At 34.9% G+C, this 14,840-nt stretch overlaps 1 protein-coding gene and 1 long non-coding RNA gene across 10 annotated transcripts in view; one reads left to right on the top strand and one right to left on the bottom strand.

Annotated features, from left to right (window-relative positions):
• The window catches only part of LOC141544539 (uncharacterized), a 48,870-nt gene extending 39,779 nt beyond the window's left edge, over nucleotides 1-9,091 (top strand). Inside the window, exons 2-3 of the long non-coding RNA XR_012482644.1 lie at nucleotides 7,538-7,639; nucleotides 9,015-9,091. This is a non-coding gene — a long non-coding RNA (uncharacterized LOC141544539). The remainder of the gene's footprint in view (nucleotides 1-7,537; nucleotides 7,640-9,014) is intronic.
• Nucleotides 1-14,840, bottom strand: part of SYT1 (synaptotagmin 1) — a 662,757-nt gene that overhangs the window by 199,384 nt on the left and 448,533 nt on the right. The window lies entirely within an intron of this gene.

Here is a 14,840-nt window from a genome sequence, read left to right as displayed (position 1 = left end):
TTAAAAATTCTCTTCTGGATCTATTTTCCAGGTCAGCTGTTTTGCCAATGAAATATTTCACATTTTCTTCCATTTTAAATTTTTAAAAATTTATTTGACTGATTCTTGCTGTCTCACAGGGTCATTAGCTTCCATTTGCCCTGTCCTAGTTTTTAATATGTGATTTTCTTCAGATATCTTTTGTACCTTTTTTTCCATTTGGTTTATTTTATTGCTTAAGGAGTTATTTTCTTCAGACAATTTTTTTCCTTCCTTTTCCAAACCGTTGACTCTCTCATACATACCTCTCATTTCTTCTCTCATTTTTTTCTTCTACTTCTCTTATTTTTGAAATCTTTTTTTGAGCATTTCCAAAAAGCCTCTTTGGGCTTGAGACCAATTTATCTCCCTCTTTGAGATTTTTTCTGTACACATTCTGTCCTTGTTTGAGTTGGTGTTTTGGTCTGCCCTGTCATGATAGTAGCTTTCTATGGTCAAGGTTTTTTTTTCTTTTTCTTGCTCATTTTCTTTTCTTTTCTTTTGGTATTTCCTCTCTCTCTCTCTCTCTCTCTCTCTCTCTCTCTCTCTCTCTCTCTCTCTCTCTCTCTCAAGATGGAATTCTGCTCCTGGAATAAAAGTGGTGGTATTGTTCCAAGCTTTCTGTACATGAGCCTTGACTTTGAACACCGGGGACCTTAGTGTTTGTAGGGGGTAGCTGGGCTGCTCTTTCCAGGAAATAGTCTGGTTTCCCTGCCTTCCATTTTTTAAAATTCTGGAGGAGAATATATCCAGAAATGATTGATGTAAACAAAAAAAAAATCAATGAAATCTTTATTCTTTTAGTCAGTTTGATGGCTATGATTTCAGTGATTGGTCAAATCTGCTTTTAAAAGAATTTTATAAAACCAATTAATTTAAATTTTTAAAAAATTTAATTTTCAATTTTAGAATTGACTGTGAATTAAAAAGAAGCATTAGTATGCAGGCAATATACTACTTGCTGTAAGACAAAATAAATGACTCACAATTCCATGTACATAACATCCCTCACCTCTCTGTCTTTGCATAAGCAGTTCTCTAGGACTAAAATACTCTCTTTTCTTACCTCCATTCCTTTATGAATCCCTTGGATTACCTCCCTTCTTACTCCCCCTAACCAAATTACTTTGTATTTACTAATTTATGTACCTCTCCTCATTTTTGAATTCCTTGTGGTCAAGGGTGGTGTTAGAATCTCCTAGCCCCTAACACAGTATCTGGTATGTAAAGAGTGATTTAATAAGTGCTTGTTGAACTGCATTTCACTGAATATTGTGAAGTACTTAAGAACTGTGGCTGTTTTTCTTTCCTCAAAGTAAACACTTAGAAGTAGAATTTGCCTTGTAATGTTTTTAACAATGGGCTGTTGACTTTAACGTGCAAAATCCCCATGATATAAATTACATTGTACAGCTTCTTATAGGGGACTTCATCAGACATGATCATCTTTTATTATACATGGCTGAAAAATGTTCTGATTTTTAAAAATTCTATTTTTATGTAAAATATCTATACATGCTCTTTCCTTTTTTCTTCATCTTTTCCTTTCTTAACTCCTTGATGCACAATCTGACTTATGCTCTAATGCTTTATTCAGGCCTTTTTCTCAATAATAATTATTGTTGTTCTTGATAAATCAATGACTTTTTCCTCATTCCTGATTCTTCTTTAACACCTCTCTGGAGTATTCAACAGTTTACTCCTTAGAATTTTCTCCTTTTTTTTTTTTTTTTTTTTTTCATGTTGCTGGATTTTCCCAGTTCCTTTCCTATCCCTTTCACCATTAATGGTATATATCTCCTTTGCAAGTATTCTTTCTGATTGGATCCCCTAGCCATGGCCTTCAAGGATCTGCTCACTTTCATCTATACTTAACTCTTTTATTGTACTTCCATGGTTTAAACTAGCACCTTTATGTGATTCCAAAATCAAAATCTCACATGGCAGATAGCAGGCATCTAATAAATACTGATTGTGATAAATTTTGAAAAAAAAAATATATATAGATATATATATACATATATGTATGTATGTATGTGTATATATACATATGTATGTATTTATATGTATGTATGTGTGTATATACATATATACTCTTTGCAGGAGGCGGTTACATGGCCAAGTGGATAGAGTGTCAGACCATTAGCTATGAGACTGGGCAAATCCCTTAACCCTGTTTGCCTCTGTTTCTTCATTGTAAAATGAGCAGGAGAAGGAAGTGGCAAGTCACGCTTTGCCAAGAAAACCTCAAATGGAATCACAAAGAGTAGGACATGACTTTAATTATTGAATAAAAACAACACATTCTTTGCAGGGAACTGGCAGATATAAAAATGAAAAACCATATGGTACCTTTCCTTAAGAAGAAACAACCAAATGGGGAAAAATTATGAATATTCAGTTTATCATATTATATGGCAGAATGTGATAGGAACAAAATATTCTAGGAATATTTGATGAAAGATCACTTCTATTTGAGCTGGATTTTGAAGGAGAAGGATGATTAAACATGTAGAAAGGAAGAGAGAATATTCTAGAATTAGGAAATTGCCTGAATGTATGAACAAAGAGAAGACAGGGCAAAATCTGACTAGAATATAAAGACAAGAAAAGAAGTAATATGAAAGACAGATAGTGGGGGGAGCAGAGAGCCTTTGAAGGGGTTTTGAGTAGGGGAATGATAATCATGAATGAAAATTGTATTAAGAAAATAATTTTTGCTAATCAGGAGGAGATGTTGGAGAGAATAAAGACTAGAGGTGTGTAGACTAATGAGGATATAATTACAATAGTTCCAGTGGGAAGCAATGTAGGGTCAAACCTAAGACATCAAGGGAATTGAGTGAAAATATATCATGGAGGTAAAATCAATAGGACTTGGCAGTTATTTGAGAAAGAAGAATCAAAGTTGACTTCCAAGGCTTTGGATGAGCAGGAGTGAATAGGACTGATTGGATGAAGGATTTCTCAGTATTGAGTCACATGATTGCTGTTCCCAGAATTGGGACCTTGGGGAGGTCATTTGATCTCTGGAGGAATGGACTTTGAATCCTAAGATACAGGAAGTTGCAGGAAGTGACATGAGCTGTGGGAGGCAGCCAGCATTGGTGACTATTGATCAGAGATAGTTACGTACTTTTAGTCTATCCAATGAGAAGGCCCAAGTGTTTTGCTTTTAAACCCTGACTAGCCGGGAAGCTGGCCAGGTTCCAGTTGGCGGAGTTGGGATGGCTCCCAAGTGTGTCTGGGCTTCTTCCTGCAGGGATTAAATAAATGCTTTCTCTTTGTACCTGATGATGTCTCTGATTAGTTTATTGGGAAAGGGGACTCGCACCCCACCTGTCTTACACAGGATGACAACATATTTTTTACTATAATACAAAAGCTAGTGTTGTGCCACCGTTCCCTTTTATTGTCCTTACTCAGTTTCCCTGAATTGTTCTCTCTCAGTTCCTAATTGTTCTGCTTATTTTTGCAACACCATCTCTGCCTCCTAATCATGATCCAGATAAGGAGAAAGACCTTCCATCTTAGACTTCTTGACCCTCGCCCTTCCCTACTTATCAGAATGTCCAGCGCCTCCCCTCACCCTGTCAGAAATGAGTGATAGTCTGTTCCCACTCAGTGCTCTGACTCCACCCTTGCCTCCCTCTACTCCCTGGTAGCTTAGAGCCAGCCACGTCCATCATGGGAAGCACACATTAGTGGCTGGATGCTTTGGACATCAGCCTTGGGGGCAGCATGCCCCTAGCACAATCTCTCCCTTTCAAATAAAATATTAAAAGCTCTAATCTCTATCTTGCCTCAGTTTTTCTGGCATTACACTAGGAGGTAGATATGGCAGATTTTGTAGGAAAATAATTATTAGTTCAGTTTTAGATATGTGGAATTTTGTTTATACTACTTTCATATTTTCAATTTGTGGGACTTGTTTTGCTTCAGATGATACAGTGGATAGAGATTTGGAATCAGGAAGTTCTGAATTCAAATTTAACTTCAGAGCTTTTCTAGCTGTGTGCTTTTAGGCAAGTACCTTAAGCTGTCCCTTAGTTTTCCTCATTAAAAATGGAGATAACAGTTCCTTTTTCACATTGTTATGAAGATTAAATGAAATAATATTTGTAATGTATTTAGCAAAGTGTCTGGTACATAATAGGCACTATGTCTGTGTGTGTTTGTAGTATTTCCCCCCTGTTTTCTTTCTTATGGCTCTTATATCTAAACTATATTCTGCTATTTCTTCTTTTGAAATGGCTCTCACAATCTTTTCCCTTTCTTTTCTGTATTGATTCTAGGATCACAGTTTTAGAAGTGGAAGGGACCTTGGAAGTTCTTTCATTCATTTATCACTTGTACATTCCTTGAATTCCAAGTATTAACATCTATGTTGTATTCTCTGTACAATCCATCCAATTCCAACCCAGGCTTTGATCACTTCATGCTTTGATCACTTCAATAGACACAGAGCTTATTTTCCTGACTTCTAGCCTTGGTTCTAACAATGTCCAATGAATCCAACCACTTACTGCCAGAGAACCTTTCAAAGCCATTGCTCTCAATTTCCTCTGCCTGGCTTTTAAGACGTTCTGCTTCTACTGCACATACTTTAGCATCTATCCCTGCTCCAGGAAACTAAAGCTGAGAAAGCAATAAGCATCATATAGTGTCTACCATGTGCCTGGCATTGTGCTAAATGCTTTATCTTATCTGAATCTCATAGCAATTCTGGGAAGTAGTTGCTATTATTATCTCCAATTGACATCTGAGGAACCTGAGGCAGGGGCAGCTTCCCTGGGATCACATAGCTAGTCGGTGTCTAAGTTTAGGTTAAAACTCAGGTCTTTCTGATTTCAGGCTCACGTGCCATCTTGCTGCTGAAAAACGTTGAGCAGAGCCATATAGCTAGTGAGTATCTAAAGCAGGATTGAAGTCTTCATAACTCTCTGATTGTGTAGTAGATATCTTGAATCAGATGACCCACTATCCCTTTAAACTCATGTCTAAAATTGTACTTTTTATCTCTTCATCCTAACTTTCCTATTATTGGTAGGGATGTGCCCATCTTCTCAAACTCGGTCTTTCCGTTCAAATGTAATGCTAAAATCTAACTCTAAACTGCCACCTTCATAACATCTCTTATTTTTTCAAATATTTTTTACAAATGAGTTTACATGTTCAGAGTGATGAGTCACTTTACTGAAAGTTTTGTAAAGAATGAGACCTTTGCAAGAAGAAAGGTAGATTTTTATTGATTAGATACATAAATTTTTTTTTTGTTTGTTTATTTATTTATTTTTTTGAGGCAATTTGGATCACACAGCTATAAGTGTCTGAGACAGGATTTGAACTCAGGTCCTCCTGACTTCAGAAATGATGCTCTATTGACAAGTAAATTCTTACTGAAACAAGCTCTCAGTTGTGTCTTCTGTCCTTTCCCAATTTAACTGCTAAATTAATCCAGATGCTTCAGTACCCTGGTTTCTGGAATGGCTCCATAAGGGGTATACCTACTGTAAGTGATGTCATGGTTCTAATACAGAAAAAGCTTGATTAACTTTTGTTTCTTCTTTCATTGTCTTTTATAAGGATATTTCTAAATTAGCTATCAAAAACATTTCCTTTCAAATAACTTTAAAGCTAAAATACTTTTCCAATATGAGTTATATCTGGATCTGGAAAGGAAGGTTTGTAATTCTCTGTGTTTACATGGGATCTTTCATGAGAAAATCTCAAAGGTAGGCAAAGTGACAGGTTCAATATAATCAGGATAGAAATCCAGCAATAACAGAATATTTCTTACCTCTAACATGCCTGTATTTTGACATTTTAGTTAGTGTCTCAGCACTGGAGCAAGATGCATCTCATCCATTTAATGAAATATCAATATTTTTTCTTCTCTCTTGTATATAGTATGTCTCACTGACATCTGCTTGTTATGGGAATAACAAGCACCCATTTCCAGAACATTGATCACAGATGGGTAAGAGGAGGAGGAGCAACTTATCAATATATAAAGAACTATTTTGACATTAATTATCATGAGAATTTTGGTACATTTTGTGTTTAGCAGCAATGATTATGACTGATTAGGAATAAAATAAAAATGGGCCCCTCAAAAAATCAGATCTTGCATTTTAAAAGCTATAGCCAAATGACAAGATGTAAATGGGAACAAATCTGGAAATATGTGAGGTAATATCCTCATTAGCCATCTTGGGTGAAATAGTACTAAATTCAGGATTTGAAGTAAAATGCAAAAGAATAGACTAAAAGACTAAATTAACTTGTTACTAGGCCAAATAAAAGATTTCCCTATATAGCCTGCAAAGGCTTTACTTAGGATTCTTGGCTCTTGGGGGCCTTAGCGTTTCCCCTAACTCTGGTGTAACAGTGAATATATTGCATAAATCCCTGGAAGGAAATTCTCATTCATTCATTCACTCATTCTTTTATTTATTCACTTATTCATTCATTCAACAGATATTTCTTGATGATATTCTCCCTACTTAGAATAGTAATAGCTAGTATTTACAAAGTTCTTTAAATATTTGCAAAGTATCTTTACATTACATTAGTGAACTAATGTGTGATAATTTGTTCATCTATGGCCTGTGTCCTCAAGAAACTTATAATTTCTCTAGGGAGATGTCTAGTACAAGAAAAATGAATGAATGTATATATGGAAAAAGCAGTACCTGGAAAATGGAGGCTTAGGAGTTTAACCTTGGTTTTACCTCAGGCAATTACTCTCCAGTCCCAGTTTACTTATTAGCTAAAGAAGGGTATTTAAACTCAAATGATCTTTTTTAGCTCTGTCATTTTAAACCCCTTTCTAACTCCCACATCCTAATGTTTCATGTCCAAGAATTCCTTGTCCTACCATTTTATGTTCTGAAATTCCCCCCCAGCTCAGTTACTTCCATGTTGTAAGGTTCCATCTAATTCTAGCACTCTATGATTCCATAATGTAAAACATACAAATTATATGGTAAAGATATAAATTATTTGTTATGATTTATAGATATTTTAAGTGTTTAGAGTTGGGGGAAATTAAGTTTTTGTTCTATCCTTCTTTCGTAATGTATCTTCCATTCAATCATTCTCTCCTCATTTCCAATGCAACTCTTCTCATTAAAATATTTTTTTACCTCATACCTAAATTGTTAAAGAGGTTTTTGGAAGATTCCCTAGTTTTCTTTCAGTTCAATTCAATTTAGTAAATACTAAGTGTTTATTTTGTGCAAAAGCATTGGACTAGAAGCTGAGGATATAAATATAGAAATGGCTCATCCTTTCCTTCAGGAAACTCACCTTCTATTTGGAAGAATCTCTTATCCTATAATATATGCCAAATTAATTTTCCTAAAATGCTACTTGTGTCATTCTTCCATTCAAAAGCTTTCTAATGACAATCAACAAAATTCAAACTTCTTAGCCTAACATTTAATATTCTTTTCTCTTCATTTTTTACACCTAATTCATTCAAATCTTAGTCTGCTACCAATTCATTTTATTTAAGGTCATAAGATTTGAAGCAGAAGGAATCTTGGAGATCACATTGTCCAATTCCCTCCTTCTAATGATAAGGAAATTAAGGACCAGAACCACAAGCCTAATAAAGGTAAGAACAGGGGCTTAAAGCCTGGAACTTCAAATTCCAAATCTAATACTCTTTCAAATATACCATGTTAAATCCCTAATTGATGAGGTCCTGGGTAACTAAATGGGATTGGCAAAGAAAGCCTGAAGTGCTTATAAGATTACTCCTTAAGCAAAGCAAAGAATGGGGAGCTGATGGGGATCAGCTCAATCTTACAGTCCTACCCTTTTAGAGGTCTTGGGTAACCCCATCTTATTGTGTCCAATCAAAAAGCCAAGACATGTCAACCCTCCTGAAGTTAAATTTCCCCTATAAATCTGCCCATAGCCCATACCATCTTTGTTGAATCCCTTTTGGGTTAGCCTACCACAACATTCTGCTTCATGGTATCTTTCTCCTTCCCCCTCCCCCATATGTCATGGTATCTTTCCTCTCATCCCCCTACCATGCTTTATGGTGTCTTTCCTCTCATTTCTCCCACTATGCCTCATGGTGTCTTCCTCCTTGTTATAGCTAACTAACTCTTTTGGGGTGCTTTTTCCCTTTTAGTATTTAATCTGGGATACTCCCATCTCATGGAGTATTCCCTTTCTCTTGGTTTATTGTTAATTCCACTAGGAAACTTGTCTTTTTTACTGTTAATTGTTAAAACCCTTTCTTTGCTCTCCCAATTCTATTTCATATTTACCACTCCTGATATCTACTTTCCCTCTTCATTTATAATCTCTTCTCATAAATTTTGTTAAAGAGAAAAGCAACTGTGAATTCTTCACATGACAGAACCCTAATATTTGGTGCCAAACCTCAATATTTGGTGCCAATTGCTCTCCTCAGTTTTATCATTTTGTGCCTTCATCAATCTTATGATTTGGTATGCTGAATCTCAATCTCATCATTTACCATTCAGTACACTAAATAAATCTGTTTACCTTACACTTAATTTTCATGAATTATTTGCTCTTGGACTTTTTTCATATTATTTTCTATGCATGAGTTTCTCCTATTTCCTTTGCCTAGGAGAATCTTGTTTACATTTCAAGATCTGTTTCAGAGATTAACTCTGATATGAAACCTCTCCTGACTACCCTTCTAAACTTTACTGACTATATTACTTATTTGGCAATTACTCTCATCTTGCTTCATGTGACTTTTTCTGTTTTGTCTATTCCTTAATGCTTATAGTAGATTTAGAACTTTCTGAGGGTAAGGAGACTGTGTTTCATCCTTTCCCTAGAACTGAAATGCTTAAAAAAGAGCTCTTCATGTATTAAAAATAAAACAAAATTTTTTTAAAAAAGCACACATTCACATTTAGGTGGTGGTTTAAGCATTTCCTTAGGAAAAAAATCTGAAAGTTAGGTAGTGCATATTTCATCTCTTCTCTCCCATTTTACAGATGGGTCTCATAAAGATGAAGCAACTTCACCTTTCATAGCTATAGCATGCTGGAAATATGATACAAGTGAATTTCAGCAAAGCATTGGACAAAATCCTGTCATACAACATGGAGAAGGCTAGACAATGCTGGAAGATTCAAAACTATTTTGATGTCTTAACTTTGAAAGAAGTCATTAAGAGGTGAATATCAATGTGGAATCAGGACTCTACTGGAGTATTCTTGGGACCTATCCCTGTGTGCTGTTCAGAAATTTTAATTGTGACTTGGATAAAAACAGAGATGATAAATCTGAGAAACATGTGAATGACAAAATTGAAATGGACAGTTAATATGTTGGATTGGTGGGGGTCAGCACCTAAAAGAATTTCAGAGGCTAATGTAAACCATTAATAGAATTTTAAAAAAATAAATTCTTATGTTGTAATTATTGTACTATGAGAAAGGAGGAAGTAGATGATTTCAAAAAAAGGATGGAGTACAGAAGAACAATTTACACAATGACAACAATACCATAAAAATGAACCATTTTGAGGACTTTTATAAAGTGATGAATAAAATGAGTTGAACCAGGAGACCAATTTTTACAAAAACATTGGAAAAACACAACTTGAAAGTTGTAAGAACTATGATTAATGTAATGAACATTCATGATTCCAGAGTATAGATGATGAAATATGTCCTACATTATAGGAGACGGAATTAAAATACAGACTGAGACATATATTTTTGCATACAGCCGTTGAAGGAATTTGTTTTGCTTAACTTTAATTATTTGTTATAAGAAATTTTTCTTTGCTTTTTTTTTTCTTTTAATGCAGAATAGGAAGTGCGAGGGAGAGAGAATAGATTTCTTTTAATGTTTTAAAAATAGAGAGGTAAAGAGTAATATGTGTGAAAGGTGTATATTTTCAAACAATATCATTTATAGTATTAGCTTTATTTATTTATTTATATTTTTTGTGTGAAATGCCTTAGAAAGTAGGTTTGTTGTTGTTTTTAGTCAATTTTATTCCAGATCTACTCTTCCTAATTCTTTGTTTTGGGTCTTCTTTCCTCCCTCCCTCCCTTCCTTCCTTCCAAGATACAGGAGAGGTTTGCATTTTCTTTTCTAGCTCATCTTTACAGATGAGGAAATTGAGACAAATAGGGGTAAGTGACTTGTCCAAAGCCACATAACTAATACACGTCAAGGGTAGATTTGACTTCAGGAAGATGAATCTTTCTGACTTCAGCCCTGGCATTCTATGCACTACGGTACTCCCTAGCTGTCTCCTCAGGAAGTGGCAGTAATTTGTAAAAATAAGATCAAAAGACAACATTAAAAGTAAAAATAAAATAAAATGCTTAGTAACAAAATGGGAGAAGCATGATTAGATTTGTGTTCAGATCTGGGTACCATATTTTGGAAAGGACTTTGACAAACTGAAGCACATTGGAAGGTTATAGGACTAGGTGTGAAAATCATGTCACATAATCATCATGTAATCAAAGTAGGCATCACTAAGTAATTTGGTAATTCTTGAGATCACAGCCCATAAATAATGCTAGAATTTGAATCCAGATCTGTATGTCTCTCTGTATCTCTGTCTGTCTCTCTGTCTCTGTCTCTGTGTCTCGCTGTCTCTGTCTCTGTGTCTCGCTGTCTCTGTCTCTGTCTCTTGATGAGTCATTGGGGTTAAGTGACTTAACAGCTAAGAAGTGTTAAATTTCTGAGACAGAATTTGAACTCAGGTCCTTCTGACTCCAAGTTTGGTACTTTCTTTTTTAAATTGACCTTTGTTCTCAAGAGGACTATTACATCATGCCAGGACATGCAGATGAATTGGGATTTGAGTAAGAGAAGGCTATGCAAAGTCACCAGCATCACTTTGCCCTCCAGAGCCATATAAGTCAGTGGCCATCAAAGATGAGGAAACTGGGGTAGATTTGAAGTCAGGCCTTCCTGGCTCCTGGCACTCTATCCACTGTCACCTAGCTGCTCAAAAGTTTAACATAGCTATTTATTTAAAAGCTTCTCCCTAACAAACTCCTTGATTTCTTCCTTGTCCTATAGTGGTGACAATGATAATTCAATTCAATGTAATTCACTCCAACAATTTTTTCTGCAGTGTTTGTTGCTGGACGTGCAAAGACAGATTCTACCTAAAATAGGGAAAAATTCCATTTAATTCAATTTAACAGGCTTAATTAAGCACCTACTGTGTTCCAAGCACTGTGCAGTGCTGGGGCTCTTGCAACAAACCAAAAAAACTTTAAGACTTTATATTTTCTTGTATCTTACAAAAGTTTATTCCAAAAGAATTTTATTAAACTGTTCTAATTCCTGAATATTTTGCCTAACTGGCAAATAGACTTCTGTATGATCCATTATATAACTATGACTCATCACAAAATATTAAGTAGTGATATTCATGCTTTTCTGAATAAGAATTCAAATTTCTTTATCTATTCACATAGCTTGGGTCCTCACTAAGCTATTAAAATTCATAGTCCTCTATAAAAGAGTCTGTGAAGAAGATTATTAATGTTTTTAGGAGAATTAACTGATCATTCTTGGATAAGAAAACTTCTTAACGGAAAACTATCTTATCTGCATATACACTAACACAATAATGTAATTGTTCTAAATATGGCCACACTAAGAGTCTGTTTTAAACGATAAGGCAAAAGCATCCAAATCTTCATGAAGCTGAAATGCCTGAAATTTGACAAGAAAAATGATGTTTGGGCTTTAGTAAAAGATAAGCTGCAAGACAACTTTCCGTGGATTTAGATAAGGCTATATATGGAGTTAGTTGAGAAGCTTAGATGTGTGCAGGCTTACAGGAAAAGGGCATTTGTCAGCATAAAGCAATGCCAGGTGAGTTGGCAGAGGTGATGGACATTCAAGGAACTGATCGCTTCCAAAGCATATGGAAAGTTTGTAGGCATTTTCAATCATGTTGTGGACAATGCAATTTCAAGGTTAAAGGGAAATCCATTTATCCTATGCAATTGGCAGTGGATTTCTCTGTCTCTCTCTTGGTCTCATAATACAATGCAGAAATACATTACTTTTTTCTTGCAGTTTTAGAAAAAAGAAGCAAAAACAACTGTTTGGTCATATATACATATATCGTATTTAATTTATACTCTAACATATTTAACATATATTGGTCGACCTGCCATCTGGGGGAGGGGGGGAAGGAGAGGAAATTGGAAAAAAAAAGTTTTGGCAATTGTCAACGTTGTAAAATTACCCACGCAAATATCTGGTAAATAAAAACTATTATTATTTTTTTTAAAAAAAAGAAGCAAAATTTACTCATTTACTTGTCTTGGTTTTACATTTGAAGATCTCAGAATAAAAAAGGTGCTTTCATGTAAAGTACCTAGTCAATGGCCATGAAATTATATTCTTGTGTTTCTGTTTCTTCAAACCCCTTTATGACATTGGTTAAGATGTCAAAAATGTATAAAGTGTTAAGGATGGCAAGTGTTTATGATGGCAACAGATGGATGTCTGTTTGGTATTTCAGTTTTATTCACTGATATTCTCATTCATTCAATAAGCCTTTAAAAGATTTAAAAGACATTTTAAAAGCATTCATTGTAAGGTTTGATGGTCTTTTTAGTTAGTTGGTCTCCTGGGAAAGATAGACTAATTGTGAGAATCACTGGAAAAAGTCATTAATGATGAAAATACTAAATTTTAACAAGAGGTTGATGAAAATAAAGATGTAATTGTTTTCACTATCCAAGTTCACAGACTTTTCCCCCTGGGGCCATGGATGACAAGTTAAGATGACCCTAATTTACTGCATTCAAAAGAGAAAGTACTGTGATGAGAGAGATGTGAGTCCCAATCTGATCCCTGACAATTATAGCCATATGACCATGGATGGATAAACCACTTAATCTCTGGATCTCTGATTCTTCAATTGTAAAATATAGAGGTAGGATTAGATGACCTCTAGGGTTCTTTTCCAGTTCAAAATCTCTGGTTTGAGGAACAAATTCACAGTAATCCTATTATTCTTCTGGGAAGTCTAGCTTTAGAGATATGTCAACTTACTTAGAGTTGTTTAAATTTTTTTTTTTTTAAATGACTCCTATTCTTTCACTACAAATACATTATTTTCCAGAGCACCATCCATTTATCAGCAACTCCCCCTTTAAACTTCCTAACCTTGAAATGCTGAAAAATGTCTGAAAAGTCTCTTAAAAATCTTTGATTAAAAAATAATCTAGGTATTTTATATGTAAAAATTCTTTCCCTCCTTTCAAAAGCACTTTCCTTAAAAACATTTCAAAATGTCAGTTTAACCTTAGAAAATAAAGAAATCTGTCTGGAAATCAAAAGGCAAGATGTTTTAGTTGAACTCAAGCTATTCTTGCATATGTAATAAAAATTTAAGCCAACATATTCTTTTTTCCCCTTTTCCATTAAATAATAACTCTTTGAAGTTGGACTAGCCCACAACTGTTCACCTTTATGTTAAGCAAACAATGGAGTCAGCATTAGAATGTTAAAATAGAGATAATGATGAAAATGAATATAACAAAATAGCCTGCTTATATTTTGGATAATTAAGATGTCAATCTACTCCTTATAATCTAAGCTGAGCATTGTTAAGCAGTCATAAAGATAATGGCATGCTGAGATTTTTGACAATTTCTCTACTGACCTAGGGAAATGTTTTTCTTATAAATACTCTAGAGTCTAAAGTGTTTATGAATAAGACATTCTAAAGGAATAGCATGTGTTAAGGACCATGCCTAAGTGAAGGGGCAGGTCAATTCTCCCAGAGCCTCCACAACTGTGAATCATAACACTTGAAGGAGTTGCAAAGCAGCCTTTACATAGCAGATATTCCTTATGGATTGGGAATGAAATAAATTGGAGGCAAGAGGGAAGAGGAGAGAGGTCAGAGAACACAACTGCCTCTCAGTCTCCTTGTATCATCCTCCTCCTCTCACATGAAGAGATCCATTCTACAGGTCTGGGCTAGACCTCCAACAGCCAGTGGCAGGTGGCTCCCGTATCACAACAAGCATGTTTTAAAAGGATATGACTGATTTTTTCCTGGTTGTATGTAGAGTTTGAAAAATAATTATTCAAGTGCAAACCATACTGAATGGTTATTTACTATTTAAATATCAATTTAGATGATGATGTGATTTTTTTTTTCATTAATTACTTTAGTAATAATAATAACCACAAAGTAGGTTTTTAGGTCCTATTTCTTCCAAATAATTCCAATTACTTTTTGACTGGACCAATACTACTAGTATCCTTAATTATAAATGGATAAACTGAGATACATTCAAAGTCACCTGAAATTAATGGTGAAAACAAGGTAACTTGGGTAAGCTGACTTTTAGTCCAGTATGTTACTTATCAGACTATTATGGTACATACCTTGATTCATCAGATTTACATGAAAGTCTAGGTCCTAATACTAGCTTTGTCACATAATCAGCTGGGTCACCTTCATTACTTGACCTCTTCTCTAGGCTTAGATTTTCTTATCTTCCAAGTAAGGTAAAAGATGCTTGCCTATTTTACCTACATCAGGGTGGAAGCGAGGATCAGATGAAATAAGACATGTCAAGAGCTACACAGATGTAAGTTATTATTATTCTGAAATTCAATATGACATAGGGTTCAAGTAAATAAATTCAGGCTATGTAACCCTAGGCAAGATACAACCTCTCAGTGCCCCTAGAAAGCTTTTTTTAGACTTATAAGATGCAGTTTCTGGTATTCATTGGTAGAGGAAGTTCTTCCACTGGGAGTTCTTTATACCAGAATTATTATCCCATGTGGACTATAATACTCCC

The sequence above is a fragment of the Sminthopsis crassicaudata genome, chromosome 5, assembly GCF_048593235.1.
Source record: "Sminthopsis crassicaudata isolate SCR6 chromosome 5, ASM4859323v1, whole genome shotgun sequence".
NCBI classification, from domain to species: domain Eukaryota; kingdom Metazoa; phylum Chordata; class Mammalia; order Dasyuromorphia; family Dasyuridae; genus Sminthopsis; species Sminthopsis crassicaudata.
Note: the sequence above shows the minus strand (reverse complement) of the source record. Positions and strands in the feature narration are given on the sequence as shown.